Source organism: Anopheles funestus, chromosome 3RL (assembly GCF_943734845.2).
Source record: "Anopheles funestus chromosome 3RL, idAnoFuneDA-416_04, whole genome shotgun sequence".
NCBI lineage: Eukaryota > Metazoa > Arthropoda > Insecta > Diptera > Culicidae > Anopheles > Anopheles funestus.
The window spans coordinates 56,026,763-56,046,233 of NC_064599.1; the positions used below are offsets into that span (position 1 = coordinate 56,026,763).

A 19,471-nucleotide genomic window follows, 5' to 3' on the forward strand; every position below is an offset into this window, starting at 1 on the left:
CTTTAAATTAGTTTTATTATAACCCCAAGTGAACCCCGAAGTGTTGTTCCTTTTTGGCTTTTCCGGCAATTTCCTCGGCGTACACACACCAACAGACAATCCTTAGCCCGTACAGGCTGAAACCGATCGGCACCGGGACGTGCGAGAGGTTAAAGTAATTAAACACAAAGTTTACGACTAATTTAGCTGATTGAAATTGCTTTAATTGGTGCGAGAGAAGGTTTCGGGAAAATGATGTGTTTTGTTTGCCCATGAATGACCTCCCATACCACCCTAGTGGGTGGGATCTGTTTGTCTGTTTGTGTGTATGGGAAACGGTTTCGTCTGTCCATGTCTGGCCTGGATTGAATTCCGGAAAGCCATCACCATTATTGACCTTCCCCCACTCTCGCCTGGCCAACAGCACAGCTTCTGACGTCCACACGCAAGGGATATATACTTTTTCCGGCCCTTCTTTTTCACTTTCCATCAGCACAACGGTGTACATCGTTACCATTGGTTGTGTTGTGGAGATAAACAGTTTTTGAGGAACGTAACAGAAAGACCACCAGTTCGTAACCGAAACATTAAGATGCCCAGCTTTTGGGACAGTTTGTACGTCCCGCATCACCGCTAAATTCCTTTGGCTTTTCCAGTGCCATTTTCACAGGCGACAATCATTAAGAAAATTGAAACTTGGAGTTTCAAGTTGCAATTGCGCCATTAGTCCCGATCGTATATTAGCTAAACGGATGCACTATTTTCCACCATTTCACCGGCAAGCGCAGTAAAACGTTTTGCCGCGTTGCCAGCGAAGGAATGCTGGAAGATTTAGCCGCGCGGTGACATTAGCCTGCGGTACTCCGATTGTATCTATGACCGGATGCATCGTGCGGGAACGTGCGTTTCTACCGAGCGAGCGTCCAGCAGCTTATCAAATTGATGAATGCACTTTTAATTACATCCACCACCATCTAACCTAACAATCTTGGAATGAAAGGTTCAAATGTGTGCGTGTATGTGTGTGCGGTTACCAGGAAACTGGAAGAGGAAAATTCCAAATTACTTCCGGTGCAAATGAGCTCTCGAAGATCCTCGACCCCCACAAACCCATCTGATTTCCCCCTTTTGATTGCAAACTTCTCGTAAATCCATTCGCCATCTACCGCTTACTGCCTTGCGAGTAGTTTCTCGCAATCTGTATGTTAATAAGACGACGATAAATTGTTTTCGGTTAATTGGGAATGCTGTGCTCTCATCGTCGATAGCACCAAAGCACGTGCACTAAAGCCGTCGCTGCACACCGTTCGTATATTGCTCGCAAAAGTTATTCCTAATGAGAATGCGTTGTGCACTCTCCTATTTGGAGGGAAAGGATTGATTGGTGGAGTTCACTGTGGAGTTGTATTGCACTAGCATTACACTACTGTACCCCAAACATCAAGGACACCCAAGCGGGTTCAGGTTGATTTATATGTATGCTTGCGCGTTTTACCCCCTGTTTTATGTGTACGAGGAGTCGGTAGCATTTCAATTACCGGCACATCTGATTTCGCATTTGCTTTATTACAACCATTTAACTTCATGCTCTCTTGCAATTTCCAATTTACTTTATCACACCCGACACTAATGAGCGTTGTTTGTCCTTTTTTCAATTATCGTTACAGGTAAATATCAGAATGTTACTCAAATTGGATGTATCAAATTGTAAGTACATCAATGAATCAATGGTGAACAAGCGAAAAGGGCTCTTGTGGCTGTGAGTGTATGTGTCAGGTTTTTTTTTATTGATTTAGTAATTTGCAACAATCAGCAATAATGCTGCCACGTGTTGGCACTTTACATTGCTTCCCAACATAACTTTTGTTTTGTTATTATAGAATTATAAAAGCTTACATATCAAATGTTAACTTATTTACATTTCATATCGTTGGAACTATCTGTGTTTTACGCTTTAACACGAATTGTTTTAATTACTTATATATTTGCACATGTCATGTTTAAAAATTTGTGTAAATATTTTATTTCAATGTATGAATGTTATGAAGATATTAAACAGTTAAATAACATTGAAAAAGCATTTTTACCCATTAATTTATTTTTATTTTGAAATATTTATAAAGTACCAGGCGCCTCCATGTAAGAAATTTTCATTGGCTTTTTTGAACTTCAAAATTAATTTAACTGATTTTATGTGTTCTACGATTTTTTGGTATTTGTTTTCTAGTCTCAGGTGCGATATAAACTATATCAAGCATTTGAAAAATGAAACCAACCAGAACGTAAAACTCGAAATAATTCTACGACGCAATTCATAATTAAACTTTTAAAAACTTGCCATAAACAATAATAGGCATGGCTTGTTTTTGAAATATATATAGCTCCTTTGACAAGCTGATTTATACTCTAGTTTTTTTCCTAATTTTTCTATATTTGGGCATATTTTAAAATAACTTCATCATTGCTATTCAAATGTCTTTCTCCATTAGGAAACTATAATTTGATAGAGTAAGACATTACCTCGATTGACGTCACATGCTTTTGCGTGTATTGGTGACATTTCCAAAAACGACATTTTCACCGAATGGAACGGAACGACAGGCAGGACACGGCGAAAGACATCCCGTAGATGCTACCGTGTCATACGATCCGTTCGGTGTGGCTTGAAAACGCAACCCACGCACCATGCTGTGCCGAATAAACGAATGAAGATATTAATCAATCATCTCCAATTAAGCTGCCCGATAATATCGGAAACCCTTCCAACCCACCAGTGGGCATGTTGCAAATGATCATTTGTGCGCATCTAACAAGACCCGTCGAAGAAGACGACACCAAATCCAAAGTTTCCTCCTTCATTTCCCTTCCACATCAAGGACCAACTGCTGCCCCCCTCCCAATTTTGCTGTCTCGCAAATTGATTTATCTCAAATGCACATGTGCGTATGTGAGGAACGTTAGCCCTTTCTACGGGATTTCGGTGTGAAAATGATTCCGCAATCCGGCACACGTTACTCAAACACACAGCATACCGTGTACGGGTAGGTGAGTTTATTTAGGGGTGCGGTTGTTTATGCCACTTCCGGCATTCCGGATAAATGATCGGCATTCGGTCTTTGCACTACGGCACAAAACTCATTACCCACAGACAAAATCCGTTTCAATTATGCACCGACAGTGACGGTCTTGGAGATGTGCTTGACTAACTTTAACGCATCGTTCGAACACTGTATCTCGGTGGATGTATGTTCGAGTCACCAATCGATGGAATCGTTGGTCGTTTTTCCAATCCGAATCATTCCACCATCGACAGTATGGACCGTGACCGTAACTCGATGCCAATTAATTCTTGAATCATTGCGAGTCTGGGAGTGTTTGTGAGTGCAAGATGTGGGTCGAGGTACAATTACTTGGAAGACATTGGACCGGTCCTCCATACGTCAAGCAACGTCTGTGTCGATCAATTAAATCAATCAACGAGTGAAGGAATCTTCCAGAACACTCGCTCAAAGGTGTTACATCGACTCGAACCGAAACTGACCCAGCGTGTGCTGAACAGAAAGGTTCCAAAGATTGAATTCTGAATGATGACTGAACGGGTTCCTGACTGACATCGGCTCAGCTCACAACTTACTCCCCGCGAAGGTGAAAACTTCCACCATCATTTATCAGCGACGAAAGGATCAAATGGTTTAATAGATGGGTCCCGCCCGTGCTCTAACTGCGTAAAAGTGAATCCTTCCCGTTGATTTGCAGGACCAACGTTTATTTTTAATGATGGCCATAGGAAATGGGCACCCATTCATCACACCCTCTCGAAGTCTGACCCTTTGTGTGTGAGGTGTGAGGAGTCTCTGATACTGAACCAGAAACGATGAAAGCTTCTGATGGAAAGGAATTGTGACTCGTTTTTTCTTCCCTTTTTATCCTTCTTCTCCTACTCTTCTACTTGCATTTATCGTTCTGGGGGTTGTTTACACTTTTCAGGCTTGGGCTGGGAAGAACATTGAGGATCTTTTTTTTCGGGCGATTTTTCACTTGCTGGATGCGCTCTCCTAATCCCAAAATACAGGCTGGAGGACGGCTTTCTGGAGGCGTTTTTTTTTTTCTTTGCCGCCCGATTTGTGTTCCGTTCGGCTCAGCTAAACGATTACCCTACTTTTTATGATCCTTTCTAACAGGATGGTTTATGGTTTGGTAACACGTTGCGATATTTGGCTTGCGGAAGTTTACGAGTTTCAACATTTTTTTTCCTCACTTTTCTACACTTTTGACAACAAAATATATCCAAAAAAACCTTGACTTTGAGCGCGGAAGTTGCTACAGAGATACGGTGGTGACTGCTAAAGCTAAAAAGCTAACTCGAAATTAAGTCAAACAAACAGCACACACATGTACGTTAAGATCATCCGCAATGCATCGTGTTTCTGTATGTTTGTGTGTGTGTAGTTCTTTGTTGTGAAATGCAGGACGATAGGGGATGTGTAAGAATCCAGCGAGGCACGGCAAATTGATAGGTTCAACTCGTTCGGTCGCTTTTCCTTTTTTTTCCTCCCCCAGTCCGTCATTTGATATGCTTCGATGCGCGTTCCGCCTTGCGAGCGTTGATGGATGAATGGAGAAGGACAAACCTCCAGCACACAACCCTTAGCTTATTTCCCTGTGAAGCGTTTTGTTTATCCTGATGAAAAGCACTCCAAGAATGGGGAACCCTCAGGCATTTTGCGAGGTGAACGGCATAGAGCGGATTGGGAAAAAGTCGTCAGAGTCGATAGCCATGTTTGAGCAAATAATTACTCAGACGTTTGTCTCGGCAGACAATGCTGCGCTTGGGAGTAAGCGGGAAGCAACGACAACAACAAAAAATAGGAGCCCATTCGCCCTCTCTCGTCCTTATTTAATGCCTCCATGCTTGCTGCCTTTTTCCAACATCACAACATTGGATATAATTGATCATTGTTTGCTCTGCTCCATTGTTTGCCAGACCGAATGGAGCGTACACGTTGCTCCCTCGTGTGACTGCGTTATGTCGATGGGGCTTTGCTTTTTTTTTTATTTTCTTCCGTAGAGTAAAGCTTTTCTATCCGCTTGAAGCCGAACCACCGAACGCCGAAAAAGCGTTCGTGTGTTGGCGCATTATTTCACATGTGTTTCGTTCCCGGGGAACGAGAAGTCGATTTATACCTTCAATTTCTTCGGTTCTGTTGTTCTTTACGATAAATCCAAAATTCCGTCCACCGACACGATGCGTGGGCTTTTTGTTTGGTTGCACATATATTTTGCTTCTACAGAGCGCAATACGGGAAAGTTCAAGATCGATAAATCATTTTGTTGTGTGACAGTTTTATTTCACGCGAGTGTTGTCTCCATTTGAATGGGAATTGTCAGGTAACGTTGTCTGGGGTGGGAAAATAGCTTTGCTGCTGCAAGTGGTACAAGCGGTTTAGCGTTAAATGCCACTTGTTTGTTCTAGATATATGCTGGCAAAACATAATTTACTCATCTGCATATTGTGTTGTCATCGTTTAAGCAAGGTAATTATTTACTGTAGCAATTGGGCTATTTATAATTTCAAATTCGAAATTATGTCCCTTAAACTCTTTGACGTTTAAGCCAAATATTTTTCTCATCTACAAAAATCATTATCAATTGTTCAAGTATTATCGTAACAATGTTTTTGAAACGAAATATCAAAATGAAACGCCTGTCAAAGCCGGCAAATGTCTTTCTGAACGAATAAACTAAAAAAATGGTAAAATAATTTCATCAAATATAAACCATTCGTGCTCTGAACTAGTAATATTGAGTAAGTCTATTTGACTTGAAGAAATAAAAAAAGTGTTTGGTGGGGCAGAGAACTACATATTAAATATGACGAAATTTTGCTTTTACTTATGGCAGAAGAAGATGACTAATATGTAGCTAGACGATGAAGACACAGTTCATAACTCAATATAGAAAATGGATAAGTTGTTGTTGGAATTAATGATTCTGCTCAAGAAGCGTGAAATCAAACCTCATTAACTACTTGTTTAGATACTTAAGAAACTATTCCTATTTTCAATTGGGTTAATAACTCATAAGATCCTCACACATTGAATGAAAAGTGAGTGTAATTTTGGGCTTATAAATACATTAAAGCAGCATTGCATATTGTTGTCATAGGACATTTTCATGGTAGTTACACAAATTGATCAGTTACTGTCTAATATCAATAATGTAATATAACAATTTACATTCAAGATGAATTAAATGGAACTATTTTTGGGATTGAATACGAAAATATGACCCTCTTTAGTCTCCTCTAAAAAGCTCCGCATTAAAAAAAAACGTAATTTGCCAGCAGTACAATGTAATTTTCATTAGAAATGATACAAGAAATATCGATACAATAAACCAAACTCGTCGTTTATTTCCTTTTATATGGTCCATAGGGAAAAATATTTCCAAGAAGTTATAGAAAACTTACACATCCTGCTAAGCTTTTCTGATGATATTCTCTTACTTTACACCCCCAATAGCTAAAATATTGTGTTGTATTGGCATTTTTAGTCCGGGATAGCCTATGGTCCCTTACAGGTTAAAATTAAATTACTATTTATTTTTGCTTATTTTCATAGCAAATTGGATTTAACGTAATTAATTCTAAAGGTTTTGTTTTTTTTTTCGCTAGTAAACCGTGCAAAATTACAAAACTTCAAATAAAAAATATTTCAACAGCAAATTTAAGCCAAATGTTGGCTCTAACCATAGTAGGAACATTTATTGACCATTTGTAATGGTAAATCTAAATATTTAAACTATATCAGTGTGTGCGTGTTTGTTTAAAAAAATATCAAACTATAAAACACCAATTTCAACGAAAACTGTAAAAAACAAACTCTCGCTAAGCTCTCTGAATATAAAATATTTAAACCTCGAAAGTAAAACAAAAAAACCCAAAGCGTGACGCCATCCGTTGCTATCGGATACCAATATTAGCTGAACGTTTGCACTTTGCTTCCATTCATTGTGGCAACACAAAATATTGTCCATCATTTACGGTCGGCTCGCCAATGGCACCCGGTCATCAGACGCGCGACTAACTCGTACGCAACGTCCACTTTGTTGCATTGGGTGTATTTTATCGAAATAAAGCTATTGTTCCCGTTTCATAGATTATTTATAGCGCCCGGTCCATGTGTGTCGACGGACTAATGTTCAAATAAAAAAAATGAAAAGAAAAAGAATGTAATAAAAAGAAATATAGCCAAGTGAATGTAAAGGATTGTCCGTTGGTAGGGTACGAAAATGGTCCGATACACAAACAATTCGGTGGTGTTTGCGTGTGTCGCTACAATGTGGAGGTCCTCTTATCCCTACGTACGCCGGCTGCAAATCGCTTATGAATGTTACATGACTGGTGGTTCCTTTTCATGAATATGTGTGTGTGTGTGTGTAACATGTATATGTCACACCATACCATCTCCACACTTTCCCACCCGAATCCCCGACTCATCTTTCACATGCAAGCGATATCTGTGGATGCTGATTCGTTCAGCTATTTGGCAATGATTTTGTAGTTTCAATGTTTTGCTTTTCAGCAATATTTTTTTCTTCTTTTTGTTGTGTTGCATGCTTCTGTATGTAACAATCAGCTATATCATATTTGTTGCCAGCGAGCATAAAGCGAGCGGCGCTGGTTTTATATGAAATGGACACGTCGTTGGGTGGTCAGTTCGATCGGTTTTGGAAATTCTTTTTTCTCTCTCTAATGTTTCAGTTTAACAGAATACCATGAGCGAGACACAACAGCTAGGCCAAAAAGGCTACTGTAGCCACTTTTATTATTATCTGTTCATACCCACCCTGCTTCACCCACCGTTCCCGGTGCGCGGTGACATAGAAAAGCGGAACGGAAAGTGGGTTTGAAAACACCAGCCCGAGTGTAGAATGCGCGAAATGATTTTCAACGAGCCTTTCAACGAACGACGAGGAAGGAATTTTGTGCCTTATTTCGCTGGCAGTGCAACTATGTTACCATTTTATTATTTACCCATTTCGGTGCCGATGCTGGTGGTAGTTCGCGCCAAGGGGATGAAGGGTGAAGCATATCCATATGGTATTCTATTCCTTCCATGCACAACCAAAGCATATTGTTCATAAATTTTTATCACTAAATTTGATGATGGATGGTGCGATTACTGTTTGTTATTACCAGGCCAGCACAAGTGTAGCTGGTCGGTTCACTCGAATAGAGATGAATATTGTTTTGTTACCGCTTTTTTGTTGTGTGTTCTTTCATTCTTTCGCTCTTCTTCTTTAGCTCTTTGAAATAGTTCAGTATTTAGGGGTGAGATAAATTTACGTTTCCATTTATGACGGAAAATAGAAAAGCGCCAGTGTAGCAGGTCCGATGAAACACAGCGTTCAAGAAATGGGCGCTGACGTGGGGTTGTAATCCATCTGCTGTGGTTGAATGAAATTTTACGAGAAAACATATACTTGTACTAACCATACACATGCTCTGCTTCACGTTTTTTTTTGGAATGGCTAGTAAAGTGGACAAGCTAATGCGATAGTATATGACAGGAAAAATATGATTATGTGTTTTTTTTTCTTTCAACCGAATTTTTACTGCCATTACATCCGTCGGAATACTGCCGCGAAAATGGGATCATATAATGTTTTAGCCCAGTTAGGTAATTTATAGCGGTAATTCATTTTGCGGATGATATGCTAAAAAATTTGAACAAATATTCGATAAATTTATCAACAGTCCAATGTTTTTGGTTTAATCGCCATTGGCATGATCAGCATCTTAGAAAATGGTTCACCATTTCGAACCTAAAGTAAATCGAAAACTCCAAATGAATTGTACATTTATACTTGTTTTGTCTAGTATTTTGTTAGCCTCATGATCATTTAACCTGTTTTCTGTAGGCCTTAGGTCCGGACTGAGTATAGGGCAACACAGACAATTTAAGGTTTTAAAGAGTTACCAACTACTTTCGGTGACCATATGATTTCGATCTCAAATTGTCTAAATGATATATATAAAGTTTTGGTGCGCCCTGGTGGTATATGTGATAAAGGGCGCCGATCTATTCTGCTGCGTGGTAAAGTAAATCTTGATATGTCAGGCATGTAACCAACCGAAAAAAAAAACATCATTAACAAACACAATACAGTGAACAGCCACCGGTTATTGGATCGTTGGTTAGCCAAAATGTGTCCACTGCCTCTCGATTCGTTGATTTTCTTTTGAAATGGAATTGATGAGAACGAAGGCATCCATTTCCCAGGTGTTAAGTTTGACATGCTGGACACAAAATGTTGTCCACAACAGTGCTCCATTTTGCGTGTGTCTCTGTCGACAATCGTACGACGCTTGTTAGCATTTTCCAAGCTGGAGAAAGGTCCACAAGCAAACGAAGCTAGAGTTATATAAAAAAAGAAACAGCATCATCCGATTCTTTCCGTACCAGTGCGTGCCAAAGCGGGTTGGATCGGTCCGCCTCATGGGTCATTTGACATTTATCGGTGCGAAGTCCTCACACGCTTGCCGAAGCGTACCTCTGAAGGTATGTGCGTACGAGATCCTTCAAAACTCGAACTTTTTCACACAGCTAACCCATTACAACAAACACATGATGACCTGATAAGCGAAGGTGTAATAAAGGGTAACGGGGTGTGTGTGTTTTTTTTTATTTTATTAAATTACACCCATTCCCATTTATTTGTAGACGAGAAACGACAAAAAATCTTTTACACCCCAAAAACTCTGCCTTTTTTCACCTAAACCCTACAGCTTAAGGATGACTTGCACCGGCATTAAGATGATATAAATATTTATCTGTTTTTTTTTTTACTTTTTAGGTACCATTTTGTACATTTTGGTACGGTGTCGAATGCTTATTATTTCTGCTTGACAGAAAAACCCCCCCAACTAGGATATCTTTGCCCATTATGCTACATCAAATGAAACTGAAGAGGACACACAATAAAATCCGTTCCACTTCCGTTACCGTGTGTTTGGGGATGGTGCATTTGCCTTCCATCGAAGGTTCCACACACACACATAACACACACATACACAGGACATAAACTCGTTCCCTTTTACATCTTGTCGGATCACCGGCTCTCGTTTGGTTTAGGTTTGCTGAAGGTTTTGTGAATGTTTGTACACCGTAGAGGGCACATGTATGGCGATGGGAACGATGTGAAGCGGTGCGAAGCCTGATCGACATGGCCGCAGGTTCTCAATGTGTGTGTGTGTGTGTCGGTATTTGTGAGCAATGTCATAGAAAAGGGTTCAATGATTTTCTTGTTATTGAATATTTTATGTGCTGGAATGGAATGGCCAAACAGGACAAAAACGTGAGGAAGGTTTGTCGCAACCGTGTTTACCATGTTTACCACCAGAGACAGGTTTACGTTGTTTTCCGGTGTCGAGAACGTAGACCAGTAACGGCATGCACGACGAGACAAATGTTTCCATGGTTTTTTTTTTTTTGTTGGTTGTTGTGTCTCTTTTGGTCGGTTGCATAGCGAAATCATGCCGAGTGGTAAGTGGGTTATGTTGCGGAAAAATAATGATGAAATGAGAACCAAATGTTTCACGCATGGCTAAACCCACACATCATCGTAATCGTGGAGGCACTCTTTTATGGTCCGAGATGTTCATGTGTCATGTGCTGAGAGAGAGAGAGAGAGAGAGGGAGTGGAAAAAACTGTTGGATGATATTGTGTTTGTACAATCGTATTCTTTTGTCGAGACTAATATAAAATGGTTTACAATTTTTTTTTCACCTCTTCCACGAAAACTCAAACAGCAATACGAAGGCTCGTTTCGTTTTTTTAGGCGCATGATAAGCGCGTGTTAAAATTACGAAAGAAAAAGAATACGTTCCAATAGTATAGCCCCTTTATCTTTATGACTTCAAAATGGTGAAGAAAACCATTTCCAAAATTGATGATGATGATGTCACCCGTTCTGTTCCGCAAAACCGGACATAGCGGAAGGCATCGCGGACGTTGAGAACCATCTGAAGGATGCTGACATCATTAAAAGTACACGAAGTAATGTCGGAAGCAGTAAAGTGCCTCACTGCCATTCCGTTTGTGTGGCGTTTCTTCGTGCGAATTTTTCCCAACTTCTTCAACAGTCCTTGTAATTTTGTAAGAGCGACCAGGCGCCTCCACCAGTGAGTGGAGTGAGTTTTGAAAATGCTGCATAGAAAATTCATCCACTCAAAATGATTTACACACACTCACACACACACACATATCTTCGCATGTGCCGATGCAGGGAATGGAAGCTCATTCTCCGCGTTGTAAGAGATTTAGCGTCCCTACTCTCGGGTAAGCGCACGAGTGGGCACCTATTTTCATGTTCAATTATAATTTTAATTTCAAGTGACACTCCTGTGACGGCGCATTAGTGCCAAGAGGAAGTCCAAATAGGGAACAGGTTACTGCATCTTACCCGCGCTATATATATTGGCAAAACCATGTGACGAAAGCTCCACCAGCGCACCAGTGCATGTCGAAAGCTGTTACACTTTACATAACGCTACCCCGTTTGTTTGCCAAAAAGGAGTTCGCGAACTAGCGTGAACTGTCACGTAAGGAACCCTTTTCCATTTTTATCGCCTTTTAGTAGGTGTGTTCGTTGCTGAGGGTGTGATCTTAATTGCATTATGTCTCCGTAGGCATAATGCATCTCGCTTGTCTCCTCCGGTTCATTATCGATTTTTCTTAATTAAGATTGAACGTTTCACATCCAAGGCCACTCAACAGCAAACCAAACAGAAAAAAGGTATATGAAAAAGGATAAGTAGATGGAACTTTTTTTTGTTGTTTTTTTGCTGTTTGCTATTAAATGGTTGCCGGTCCTTACCACTTTTGGGTTTTAATTTTAACCCCGACCCGGACACACTGTGGTAGCCCAAAAAAAAAGAATGAAAGAAAAATAAACTCAGTGGAAAATGAACGAAATGAAAATTTAATCCGACACAGTTGCTCTTAGTGCTCTTAACGCGCGAAGGAAAATGAAAATTGAAATTAATTTTTCAATATATTCACGCGTCACACAAAATGGCGGCGGATGGCACGCGGTTCTACGGTGCGGAATTTCACGCCTTTAAACGCGACCGTGATCGGTGTGAAAGTGGCTTTCAGCTGTTGGTAAACCAACGTTCGTTCTATAGCAAGTGAATGCAAAACGGCACCGAAAATCATTTCGTGTGAGCAAAAGAGCAAAAACCATATGGAGGAGATTTGTTGCAACTCGTTCGCAAGCTTGTATCAAACACAGATTAAATCACACATCGTACAAACACACAGCCGGCGTGAATGAGTATGAAGCGGCAAAGAAATAAGCAGAAGGCAACGCATCTACCGCAAAGTGTCACACAACCTGTCAAGGACAACGCTGTTGCGACTTTTCGTGGCTTGCGGCAAAATGCGAACGAAAGTGGTGATTTTTTTTTTATCAAGACAAATCCGCCACTTTCTCGCAAGTTTCAAAGTTTTCAACCTTTGCAGTCGCTTAAATTTGTCCCATTTCACGTTGAAGTGTTCGTGGTTTATCGAGCTTTTCCCCGAGGGATGGTTCTAGACTAACGCGAAGAGGATTTAAAATTTAATCCTTGTAAAGATGCGATCAAAAGGCACGGACAAGGAGAACGTTAGCGTGAGTGCATTGGTGTAGGATTGCTGGAAGTTGTGTATTTGCTGGAAAACTCAATTACATCAGTTTCTGCAACCATGGGGTGTAGTGATGGCCGTGGAAAATCTGCCTACTTGGAAGCGTTTTCCAGCCGTTCGCTTCCGAATCTCTTATCCCACTGTCAATTGGGCCAATCAAATCGTTGATTAGATTTCATCCGAAAGGGAAATACCTTCGTCAGAAGCTTTCTCCCCCATTCTCCCCACAGGCAGGGAGGTCTGTTTGACCGCATTCGATCGAATGGAAATCCTGCGGGAAATCCACGCTACGAATGCTGTGGCAAGCGCCGGTGAGAATGTTGAGAACAGAAGCTCGTTGGAATAGTTGGCAGCCGATGCTATTTGCCGAATGGAATAATAATTTTATTAATGTTATTCAAAATTGCAGCAAAAACGTAAAAGGAGTGAATGTAATTTTAATAAACCATTTGACATATTTTTAGAGAATAAATAAAATATTTTTTAAAAAATTGGAATACACTGAACTTTTTAATAATGTTGCTCTCTCTCTTATTTATTATGGTAATTATCTTATTATTATCTAATTAATTATGGTAATTATGGTTATTATCTAATCTTATTTATTATGGTAATTGAAGACTGTTGTTTTTAAGCATTTTACTATAAAAAATTATTTTAACACTAGAACTACCAAGCGTTTTGGGCGTTTTTCATTTGTGGTTAATTTTTAAACAATTTCGAAAAGCTGGAATATATTTTATTGTTTATTGCGGATCGTAGTATAGAACATATATGTAGTATATGTAACATTCATGTTTCAACTACTATGGGATTGTTTAACCCCAAGAAATAATGTGATGAAAATGAAGCGTTCCAGTCAAAATGACTGAACTGGTAGTTCTAGTGTTAATATTTAAACGTGCAAACTTCTAAAAAAACCCCAAACAAGATTAAGCATAAATTAACCAAATTTAACTCTTACTCTTGGCTTAACGACCTCCCTAAGGTCATGCCGGCCATTTCTGGCTTACTGGGATTTTTACCACGTAGGCAGATAGTTACTTCTTGCTGTTGGGGGACGATCTGGATGGGATTTCGTACCAAATTCATACAAAGTCGATTTCCCACAATTACCTGTAATTACCTTAGGGCAAATAACTCTTCCTCCCGTAGAGAAATAATCACTTTTCACCACTGTTTCGTCAACCGGTAACTTCAATATCGTATCTTCATTAAACGTATATTTAACAATGTAATCCTTTTTCCGCAAGGAAGTGAAACACCTTCTACTGGTGTGGCAACTGTTCGACTGTAAGCACGTTAAGTACAGCCATATTCTACGCTTCTGCTGTTCACCATTGGTGATGATGATTGCAGTATGTGAACCGTGTGAAGGACAACTGTCTTAAGCTGTCTCGCAAATACCTTTCTTCATCCAGCTTCAAATTCCCAATGTAAATTCCCCGGGTGGAACTTACAGGGCGACGTACAGAGGCCAAGTTAGTTGCCAATGTACTGCCATACTGTCTTCACTTCCTTGTGCACCTTCTAGCCAATTCCTCTCAAGCGAGCTTTAGTTCGTTTTAAGAAAATTGGATTTTCACTTCGCGACCAAACAGCACACACAGACATGGCCGCCACTCTAAAGCGATACCACGTGCCCGACAGGCACTTTACCTAATGATTGTGTAATTCGATAGCTTAACGTTGCTGCCGGACATTTGTTAGTGAGCGACCGAATTGTTCCGCTTATGCTGCTGGGGTATGCATGTTAGAATCATTACCAGCGAGGGCAAAGTCACAAAAGCCCTTTAACGACATGCCCCTAATCGGTGCCAGGACAGGGTTACGATTCCTTGACCAACTAGCACGGTCAGAGTAATTAAAACGTCATCATTAACCTGTTCAATCAACGCGTGATACGGCATGCGATGAAATATGCTATAAAAAGCTTTTGTTGAAAGTTGTAATAAATATTATAGTTTAAAAATAAAATGATTTTTAATGTGATTTTCTTATTAAATTTTAAAATCAAACCAGAAATTGCCACCATTTATCAATTGACCTTTTGTCAGTTGACCACTTTCACGAGAGCAAAGGATGATAAATTTTCAACTCGGAATTATATGCGGAACCATAATCACAGTTCAATCGACAATTACCGTAGGTCAAGGATTATCGGGTGACAATAATTGAAAATTATCATAATCGTATGCTACCCGGGCATTGAAACGGTCAAAACAAACGTGTGGCGGGACAAAAAAACTGTTCAGAAGCTGTGCGGGCTATAGTCCATTTGTGAACAAACCGGACACAGCCGGATTGGAGGCTGACAAAATGCGTTTGAAATTGAGCACGCTTAAGCGCATCGTACGGAACACGGATCAAATCATCGGACACGGAAACGGAACGGTTCGGGATAGAGCTGCTTAATGATTCATAACGTCAAATGATTTCCATCGGCTGGCAAAACTGCCTGACTATTGAAACGATTGCGACAAACCTTCTCGCATCGAACGGGTTCCCTCCGCGCCCCCGTCGGGAATGTTTGTCCGTGATGGAGTTCATGAATTTTTGGTTTCGTATCGTTTTGCATTTCGCATAGCCATCCTACGGTGATTTGCTGTTGGGCAGGGTTTTAAACACTCACCGTAAAAGTGCCATTGGGGCATAACTCTTCGTTCTTGTTGCGGGTGGTTCGACTGCTAGACTTAGAACCAGAGTTCCTTTCCTACGCACATGATATAGCACATCCATTAGAATGATTCTAGCAGCAAGAGATGATGATGATGGTTGTGCGTGTGTTGTTTTTTTGTGTGTGCAGTACTCAGTTCCACGGTGATGATTTAGTCATCACTGCATCATGCTTCACCGTACCAGCAAGAAGCCGATCTAAATGAAACTCTATCTTGCCAAATTTCGGAAGCACCTACTCATGCGACCTAACCTCAATGCGCCAAACCTTAAAGGATGTCCAGAAGTGGAGAGAATGTCACATGGCGTTATTATCGTGCATCGTGGTACACGTACCACCTACCTTTTACATCAGCTGGACGTTTCGGTAACGAATTCTGGGAACGAGAATAAAAGAAACACACAAAACGATAATGATGAGTCAACGCAACTCGGAGCTTCAATCGGGATGAGTAGTAGTAGCCTGGGCCGGAAAATCTCGCACCCGTTGGCACTGGCTCTGCGGGCAGAATGTCCATGGAAGGATGAATTTTTTTTTTTTTTTTGGGCTTGCCTCTACCCAAAATCCACTTGTAATCCACTTGATATCTCGTTATTTGAAGTAGACAAATTCTGGACGATGGTGTATGAGATGGTGTTGGAAGGAAGGAAGGAAGGAAAGGCTCATCTAGCCATGCTTGTGTGTCCTTTCGGGGAAACGTGAGAGAATGAACAAACTTTCGTGCTTTCAAGTGTGGAGTGACCATCGAACGGAACCGGACCGTTGTACCGAGGACCGTCGACGGATGGCATAATTCATCCTTCTTCCGTTCAACACACATCGGCCCGATCTGGCCGGTAAGGTCATGCAAAGGAATCCTTTTGTTGCCGTCCACCGACACAAACACGTACGCGTGCGAACATTTGCACAGGCCAGAATGTGGATGCTTTCATCTTTCTACGATGGTCAGATCAAGACGGACACAATCCGTCGCAATAACAAAACTCATCTGCGTTTCACTCTTCACGTGTTTCATTTTCCTCGAGGAAATCCTTTCCGCAATCATGAATCCGTAACCTACCCACCCACGGTACATGTGACTTGTGGCCACGTGGAGCATTATTATTGTTCCATTTACTGGCCCATTCTTCGTCGTTTCGCTCGGTCGAACTTTATGGGTCTAGGGCAGCAATGGGAACCACGATTGAAGCACCACTCAAGATGTGTACATTCGGCAAGGAGACCCGCTTCCGTGGAATCGTTCCTGGAACGGGCTCAATGGAGAAGCTTCTTGCGGTGCCAGAGTGACAGATTTTCGTTCTAACCGTTTTTCCTTATGCTGAAGAAATATGTCGAACGACTTCAACGAGTAGCCCACAATGAGTGGGCGCTCATCACGATCGATCGCGAATTCGAAGTGATTCTTCACCTTATGATCGTTATGGTGAGGAGGAAAGAGGAATAAAGTAGCCCTTTTGTCACGAAAGGAAACTGAGCTGATTGTACTCGAACAGATTGATACCAAAAGCGTGCATTATCGTATGATACAAAGATAATATTTATTTTCACTTTGCTATAAAACAAGATGGAGACATTTAGCTAGCAAACTGGACACAACGAGTTTGCCATATCGGCAAGATTAATAATACTCATCAGTTCGAGCATTCGCAAAACACACCAGCGCAGGCTCTTCAAGCGTTTAGCAATCGGTGGTTTAGTACAGGTTTGTTCCTTCTAATGCTTTATCTGGCTCATCAAATTTTTATCTACTCAAACAATTGCAAACCAACGAAAAAAAGACATCCTTACTATAAGTATGCCTTCCCTTCATTTTCTTTCGGTCGGCATTTGAAATGAATTCCTGTGCGACATTTGTCAATGTCGTTGCTGATAAGCGCTTAGCCGTCGTTGGTGAGCGATGAATTCTGTAACGTCCACTTTTTGTCTTTTGTCTCGTACCAGCTGTTTGATGGTGCCGCGATGCGATTTATCATTCCACCAAACCGTAACCGTAACGATTCCTGTGCCATAATTCCAACCACCGAGCTGGGCCCTTGGTGGACATTCGATTTCTTCCTCACTGGAAGATCATTTTTCATGAAGCATGGTCTCAGGGCACGGGCAATAGCTTCGTTACGAATGAAGATGCACCTCCCTGTTTGGTACTGTAACTTTTCTTTTTCCACGTCCAAAATACTCGTGTGCTTGGGGCTCTAGCCCTCGTCACCGTTTCGCTTACAATTGTTACGAAACGTCCGTCGCGCTCTACCACCGATCCTCACAGTCCCAGGGCTAAGAAATAAAACGTGAAAGCTATAGTTGTGTGGGATAAGCGACGTGAACGAGCGAAATAAAATCCTTTGCAATATTAATTTAATTTACGAAATTGAACCTAGCCATTCTTCCGTTTCGTCCGACACGACCGTCCCGACCCCGGCTGCAGAACCACGGAGTCGTAAGAATGGATCACATTTCTCGTGAGTGTGTTCCACTTTCCCACCAAATTCGCGCATTTCCTACATTCTATGCCCTACAAAGTTCGCTCGATGCGAAGTATTCTCAAGAAAGGACACTTTCCGCAAGACATCGATTGGCTCGGATGGCTCTGTGTCTAGCTGTGTATGTGTCTGCAGAAGTGTTTTGAAACGTACAACGAAGAATAAATATGCTCACCACTACACGTTGTTTGAGTTCCAGCGGGACATGAGCTTTATAGCAAGCCAAACTCTTGAAACAACAGAAGATCGATGATGACATTTTTAGCTACCGCTTGTTCGACACTCGACACGATCCTGCACCATGGGAGGAAAGGAAAACGAGCTCACTTTTGTATGTAAGGAATGAAACTTTAAACAAAAAATGTTTCTGATCTATTCGGCCAAGGGACTAGAGCAAATGTTTCGCATAACATTCCGGTAACAGGACAGCCAAAAGACATTCTTGACAGCCGAAACATTGTGCCAATTGGGGGAAAAAATCGACTCGATTCCTATCTTTCAAATATTTTTTTTATTTATCATTTGAATTAAAATTCTTTATTATAGGTTGTTTTCCATTATGAAGTTCGAGTAATGTTTAAAAATTAATAATGAAGTAATCACGAGAAAATTAACTGTGAAGTGAATTTAGGTATATTTATTACAGAGTTTTTTTGTTCTTATACTATCATGCAAACCAATTTTTTCTGTTTATAGTATTCACTTAACGCGTTGTTTACTTTATATGTTATCTTAAATCTGTGAGACACTTATATGTTACCTTGAATAATATTATTTACTAAATACTGATTCTAACATTACTTTCAAGCTTCAATCAAGCTTCAAAACCTCATCAACACTAGAAGAGACACAAATTGGCAGCAAGACATAACAATTATCTTATAAAAAGAAAATGAAAAAACAAATTCAAAGCAAAAACACACCCCGTAATCTATGCTGCATCCATCCCACAGGTAAAATGACAACAGCAGCTGGATGATGAAACAATCTGAATAATGTTGCAGACGATAATAACGCTGATTCTCGTACACATGTCGCCCGGTCTGGTCTGTGGCATTCGGTTCAGCTCTCGGTTACAAAAACCCCAAACGACAACTAATGATAAGGTTATGAATTTATGCATGACCGCCAGCGAATGTGGTTTTGCTTTTGATTGCTGAACTTTTGTTGTGGGATCCTAGTTTTGTCTCCCAAACGAAAGACAGTTTGGTTTTGATTTTATTTATGACCATTCGGTACTGGGCAAAAATGGACGAGAATGTCATTTTCTCTACAGGAAAGGTGTCGTTTGAAGAGACTATTTAGTTTTTTCTTTTTTTTGTCTGTTGGTGGTCCGTCAAGAAATTCTTGCAGTCCTCTTGGAGGAAAAGAACAAGCGAAGAACGTCCAGACGAGCATAACAGCATAAAACCTCAAAGAAATGCTCATCATGAATATATCGGGGTCTGTGCGGTGATGTCTTTGAAGTCGTGAACACCGCACCGGGAGTTGAAAACTCCAATTGACCTTCCGAGAAGTTGCCGGCAAAGTGGATTACAGCCACTCAGCCCCATACGTGCGAGGGCCGCAAAAGGGGCGATGTCCGGAACGGACACGGATCCGGAGAGTGGAACGAACGATCAAATAATATTCCGTTCCCCTAGACATT

The 19,471-nt window shown here is 40.8% G+C and overlaps 1 protein-coding gene and 1 long non-coding RNA gene across 7 annotated transcripts in view; both read left to right on the forward strand.

Annotated features, from left to right (window-relative positions):
- LOC125770157 (matrix metalloproteinase-2) overlaps nt 1-19,471 on the forward strand; it is a 287,900-nt gene that overhangs the window by 162,398 nt on the left and 106,031 nt on the right. The gene's annotated exons all lie outside the window — the stretch shown is intronic.
- The window catches only part of LOC125770305 (uncharacterized), a 159,916-nt gene that overhangs the window by 50,553 nt on the left and 89,892 nt on the right, over nt 1-19,471 (forward strand). The window contains exon 3 of one of the 5 annotated variants that reach the window (XR_007419157.1): nt 1,647-13,129. The exons of the other annotated variants lie outside the window; for them this stretch is intronic. This is a non-coding gene — a long non-coding RNA (uncharacterized LOC125770305). Of the gene's footprint in view, nt 1-1,646; nt 13,130-19,471 lie in introns of those variants that run through there. 5 annotated transcript variants of the gene reach the window in all.